A 5,302-nucleotide genomic window follows, 5' to 3' on the forward strand; every position below is an offset into this window, starting at 1 on the left:
GGTGGAACAACTTCTGGGAGACCAGAGTCCAAAGTTGAGGTGCCAGCAAGGCAGTGCTCCCTCCAAAGGCTCATGGGGAAGGTTCTTTCTCACCAATGCCAGCCTTGGGGGCTCCGGGCAGTTCCTGGGGTTCCTTGACTTAGCTCCTCCCTCGCACTTACTTCCACCTCTACTGTCTCTCGGCCATCTTGCCTCTCTGCCTCTTCTCATAAGGACACCGATCCTAGCGAGTTAAGGCCCCGCCCACTCCAGCACGAGCTCCTCTTAACTGGATTGTACTTCTGCAAAGATCCCATTTCAGAGAAGGTCCCATCACAGGCATGGCGGTAAGATTTCAACATAGCAACTCACTGCAAGCCTAGACAGTACAGATTGTGTCTCTGTGCAGACATACGTAGAGAGGTTTCCGGGCATCAAATGTTTGGGGGCATTCCAGAGAAAACTGCCAAAGAGTGCCCAAGTCCTGTTTTTTTCAGTAGATGGGACTCGGGGATTATGGTCATTGCGCAAGTTGTGGTGTTCATGACTACAGATGGCTAGGGGCCCAAAGGTCCGTCCATAACAGCATGACGAAAAGGAGAAGAGTGCGTCTCACAGTGCGGCGAGACCATAGCACAAGCATCAGCTGGGAGGCTGTTAGAAGTAGATGACCAGGCCCTACCCAGACCAAATGAACCAGCCACCGTTGGGGTGGGATCAGCGACGCGGTTTAACAAGCTTCCCGGGTGGCCCGAGGCACACAGAAACCAGAGAAACCGCCACGGAGCCATCGAAACGAGGGCCCGATGGGCCTGTGTCACACGGGGAGACGCATGTTCGCAGGATTGATTCCACTGTACAAAGTCCAACATGGGGGAACATGTCATTACTTATGATTGCAATCATAGCTCATAAAACAATAAGGAAATTGGATTTAAAAATACTCAATAAAGAATTTTTTTCTTAAATTGGTGAGTAGCACCAGCGCTGCTGAGCGTGCAGATGTGCCTCCAGCCTTGCAATTTCTCCAGCGGCGGCCGTTCTCGTGACAGCGCCAGGACCAGTCCGGTTTATCTCTCATCTCGCTCGGCTGCGGGAAATCAGGCTGAAGCGACTGAGTCCGCGATGGACAGAGAAAAGGAACAATTCCAATTCCGTAAACTCTTTATTGGTGGCGTGAGCTTTGAAACCACAGAAGAAAGTTTGAGGAACTACTATGAGCAATGGGGGAGGGGGGGGGGAGGGACTTACCGACTGTGTGATAAGGAGAGATCCTGCAAGGGGATAATCAAGAGGACTTGGTTTTGTAACTTCACACCCATGGCTGAGGTTGATGCCGCCATGGCTGCAAGGCCTCAATTGATGGGAGAGTTGGTGGGCCCAAAGGTGCTGTTGCGAGAGGAATCTGGAAAGCCAGGGGCTCTGTACCTGTGAAGCTGTTCGTTGGTGGGGTGAAAGGGGACACTGAGGAACATGTCTTGGAGACGACTTTGAGGGAAAATTGTTGCCATGGAGATAATCACTGAGAGGCAGTCTGGGAAGAGGCTTTGGATGTTCCTTTTGATGAGCATGACCCTGTGGCTAAGACTGTGGCAGAAATACCAACCACCCGTGGTCATCCTGCAGAAGGCAGGCTTGTCTAGACAAGAAATGCAGGGAGCTCCAAGTTCTAGAAGCGGGAGAGGAAGCAACTTTGGTTTGAGATTTTCAAGGAGGCGGTGAAATTTTGGACCAGGACCAGGAAGTAACTCTAGAGGACCTGATGGCTACGGAAGTGGCCGTGCATTGAGGGACAGCTAAAATGGGTATGGAGGGCCCGGAGGAGGACCTGGTTATGGAAGGGGAAGAGGAGGATCTGGTGGTGGACCCGGATATGGCAACCTGGGGGCGGGGGGCGGCTACAGAGGTGGCGATGACAGCTCTGGAGGAGGAAATGACGGAAGTGGAAATTGCAACCATCTAACTATGGTCCCATGAAGAGTGGAAATTTTGGTGGCAGCAGGAACATGGGGGACCATATGGTGGAGGGAACTATGGTCCTGGAGGAAGTGGGGCTGTGGAGGGAGAACCCGCTTTCTTCATATTTGTCCTGAGCGTCCTGTAGAAATAGGAGGCTGAGCCCTGAGCTGACAGAACAGTGCCAGGTCATGCAGTAGCCATGCTAAGGAGACTCTCAGGGATGCGTAGGCACGCAGGGCTGTGGCAGAGACACCGGGGCAGTGCGGAGCCATTCTCTGAATGGGTTGGATTATTTAACATTACCTCACTGTGGAGGGAGGATTGTAAAAAAAAATGCCTGAGACAGTTTCTTAGCTTTTTACTTGTTTATTTCTAATGGGCTTTCTGATGGTGTTAAATTTATAAGTTGCAGGTGACATGTGAAACCTTTAAGATTTTCTCAAAGTTTTGAAAAGCTATTAGCCAGGATCTTGGTATAAGATATAACATTTTTCCTTTCAAAAAAAAAGGTAAGTGTGTGTGTAGATTTAAGAAGCTGTTGTACATTTATGATTTAATATATTAATACTATGGGGGGGGGATTGATAACCTGGTCACAAGAGGGATTACCTCTAGGGGAGAGGAGAGGCGGGGCTGGATTAAGGAGACACAGCAGAATTTCTGAGGATGTTGGCATGGTTTTACTTCCTGATCTGGTGTAGGGTTACACGCGAATTTCCTTCGAGGTTATGCATTGTTATAGTTGTATATATCAACACACTTCCTATATATCATATCATATATTTCCTATATAAATATTATTACGCGTGTAATATCCCTGAGTATCCACACACCTGTCTTGCTGGAATGTCACGTATCAGAGAGTTGCCTGCCCACCCTACATAAAACAGCCCGCCTCCCATGCTCCCTTCTGGTTTTTCCCACAGAACTCACTGCTGACATATACATCATCTTTCTTCCTGCCTTCCAGGGCCCGGCACTGTTCTCTGCTTACAAACACCAGGTCCACGTGCACCAGCGCGGTGTCTGCTCCCTGATGGAGCCGCGCCTCGGGGGCACTCCGTTTACGTGCTGACCGAAGACCAGCGCTGGGGACACCACACTGCAACTGTGGGTTTACAGACGGTCTCACTAGCTCGTCTCTCCCGGCAATTCCTGGTGTTCAGGGGACTGTGGACCAGCACGTGGTCCCAGTGAGTGAGTGACTGAACCTCCTGACGGGGGCCAACCCAGATTTTCATGAGGCCCCTTCCTGCTCTGCCCCCGCCCCTCCTGCTGCAGTGCCTGCAGCTCACACCTCCCTCGGGGCTACACCGGCCTTTCCACACATTTCTCAATCAGGAGCAACTGGCCTCCATTTGACAATGATGGACAATCAGTAAGAAATTTTCATTTTGAAATAAATTTATTTATCTCACCTTTTCTGGCCAACTCAATAGCTTTGGTCATTTGTACAAAGATTCTAAAAATTGGTTTTCCAGGCAAATGAACTTCATCATAACAAGCTTGAGCTCTGACCTCAGTCCCTGTGAAGTCTGTGCCGATGGCCTAGGGAGGACATGTCTGAGCCTGGGAGATGCCTCCTGCTCTCAGCCTGAGGCCCACTGTGGCCACAGGCTCCTCGCCTTCCTCCCCAGCTCCCCCAGAGGTCATGTGCATTTGTGGCCGAGAAGCCGGTGAAATGCACGACTGTATTATATAAAAAAGCCATCAAATATATGTAGTGACGAGAACTCATCCCCTACCCTAGGTTACTCACCAGACAGGTTACATGATGTACACCAATTAACGTGCCACAGAAAAAATTACATTTCTGGAAAAAAAGAAGAAGAAAAAACAGGACACAGGCCTCCTGCTTTGATCCAACAGACTGCGTAGTCCCCAAATTCACACCCCACCACTCTCCATGCCCCGCCGTCCTCTGGGCCGGCTAAATCTCATCCAGGGAGGAGGCGCCAACACCCTCCATCAGGATTTGGGTTCTGGCTTCAGCAGCTGCAGCCAAGGTGTCTTCTCTCTTGCAGAACGCTGACCTCCAGGTCCCCAAATTCCAGGAAGCATAAAAAATAGCAGAGCACAAGCGTATACTTGCAAACTTTAAAATACAACAGTCACGGTAACGAATATGACCACACAGCAGCTTACAAGCTGGGCCCTATTTCTCATGGAAGAGCAGTTAATAAAAAGTTAAAATGATACCTACGCTGTTTTTTCCAAGCCGAATGCACCAAGTAATCCTACTGCACGTATGACAAGGTAACACTGAAAACATCTCCCAGAATGGTCTGGAGGTGTCTTTACCATGATGAGAACGCAGACGGAAAACCAGGAGAAAGGAAAAAGAAAGACTCGTGGTTTCCGCCTCTCCACGCAGTCAGTCCTCCTTACCGGCCGAGCCCATCAGCAGATAACCTAGAGGACAAGCGAGGAAATTTACTGTCACGACCTAAACACCCGGCCCCTTGCAGAATGCTCGCCCCCCCACCCCCACTCCCACCCCCAAGGTCACGGGAAGCACTCCAACTGCATCAGAGCAGTTACAAGTTCCCGGCTGGCTTCAGAGTCCCACCTCCAGGGCGTCTCCCTTTTTTTCTTGCCCTGTGACCTAGGTTTGCGCCCTAGCGACTGGGCTACTCCACATTCTGCAAATATTTCCTGCGAGTGTATGGATGCTTCACAACTACAGACCCACCTGTTTCCTTCTAATTAGCAACGTCAAAAAAGGGAAATCTCGCCCTAACCGGTTTGGCTCAGTCACGCAGTGGTTCTCAACCTTCTGGCCCTTTAAAAACAGTCCCTCATGCTGTGACCCAACCATAACATTATTTTCGTTGCTACTTCATAACTGTAATGTTGCTACTGTGATGAATCGTAATGTAAATATCTGATATGCAGGATGGTCTTAGGCGACCCCTGTGAAAGGGTCGTTCGACCGCCCACAGGTTGAGAACCGCTGGCAGTGGATAGAACTTGGCCTGCAGACTGAAGGGTCCAGGTTGGATTCCCCTCAAGGGCATGTACCTCGGTTGCTGGCACATCCCCAGTAGGGGGTGTGCAGGAGGCAGCTGATCGATGTTTCTCTATCATCCATGTTTCTGACTATGTCTCTCCCTTCCTCTCTGTAAGAAATCAATAAAATATATTTTTAAAAAAGGAAAAAAAAAAAGAAAAAGAAACAAACCCCGGAAGGGTTCACAAAAGACCAACAGCAGGGAAGCAGACCCCCGTTAGGAAAACAACCAGTGTGCCTATTGTAAAAAAACAACAACAAAAACAAAAAAACACAAAAAACCCTAAGGAAGATAGTTTCTTCCAAAAGAAACCAATCTGAAATGAAATGTTATGTTTTGGTCATTTTGTCTAT

At 49.3% G+C, this 5,302-nt stretch overlaps 1 protein-coding gene, 1 long non-coding RNA gene and 1 pseudogene across 2 annotated transcripts in view; 1 reads left to right on the forward strand and 2 right to left on the reverse strand.

Moving 5' to 3' along the window:
• Positions 1 to 5,302, reverse strand: part of MRFAP1 (Morf4 family associated protein 1) — a 25,034-nt gene that overhangs the window by 4,633 nt on the left and 15,099 nt on the right. The gene's annotated exons all lie outside the window — the stretch shown is intronic.
• LOC107183539 lies at positions 9 to 2,508 on the forward strand (annotated as a pseudogene).
• LOC107183540 lies at positions 3,325 to 4,371 on the reverse strand. The gene is made up of 2 exons (XR_001514333.1): positions 4,142 to 4,371; positions 3,325 to 3,751 (listed from the first exon to the last, which is right to left on the reverse strand). It is a non-coding gene; the product is annotated as an uncharacterized LOC107183540 (long non-coding RNA).

This window comes from Myotis davidii, unplaced genomic scaffold, assembly GCF_000327345.1.
Source record: "Myotis davidii unplaced genomic scaffold, ASM32734v1 scaffold960, whole genome shotgun sequence".
In the NCBI taxonomy this organism is placed as follows: Eukaryota; Metazoa; Chordata; class Mammalia; order Chiroptera; family Vespertilionidae; genus Myotis; species Myotis davidii.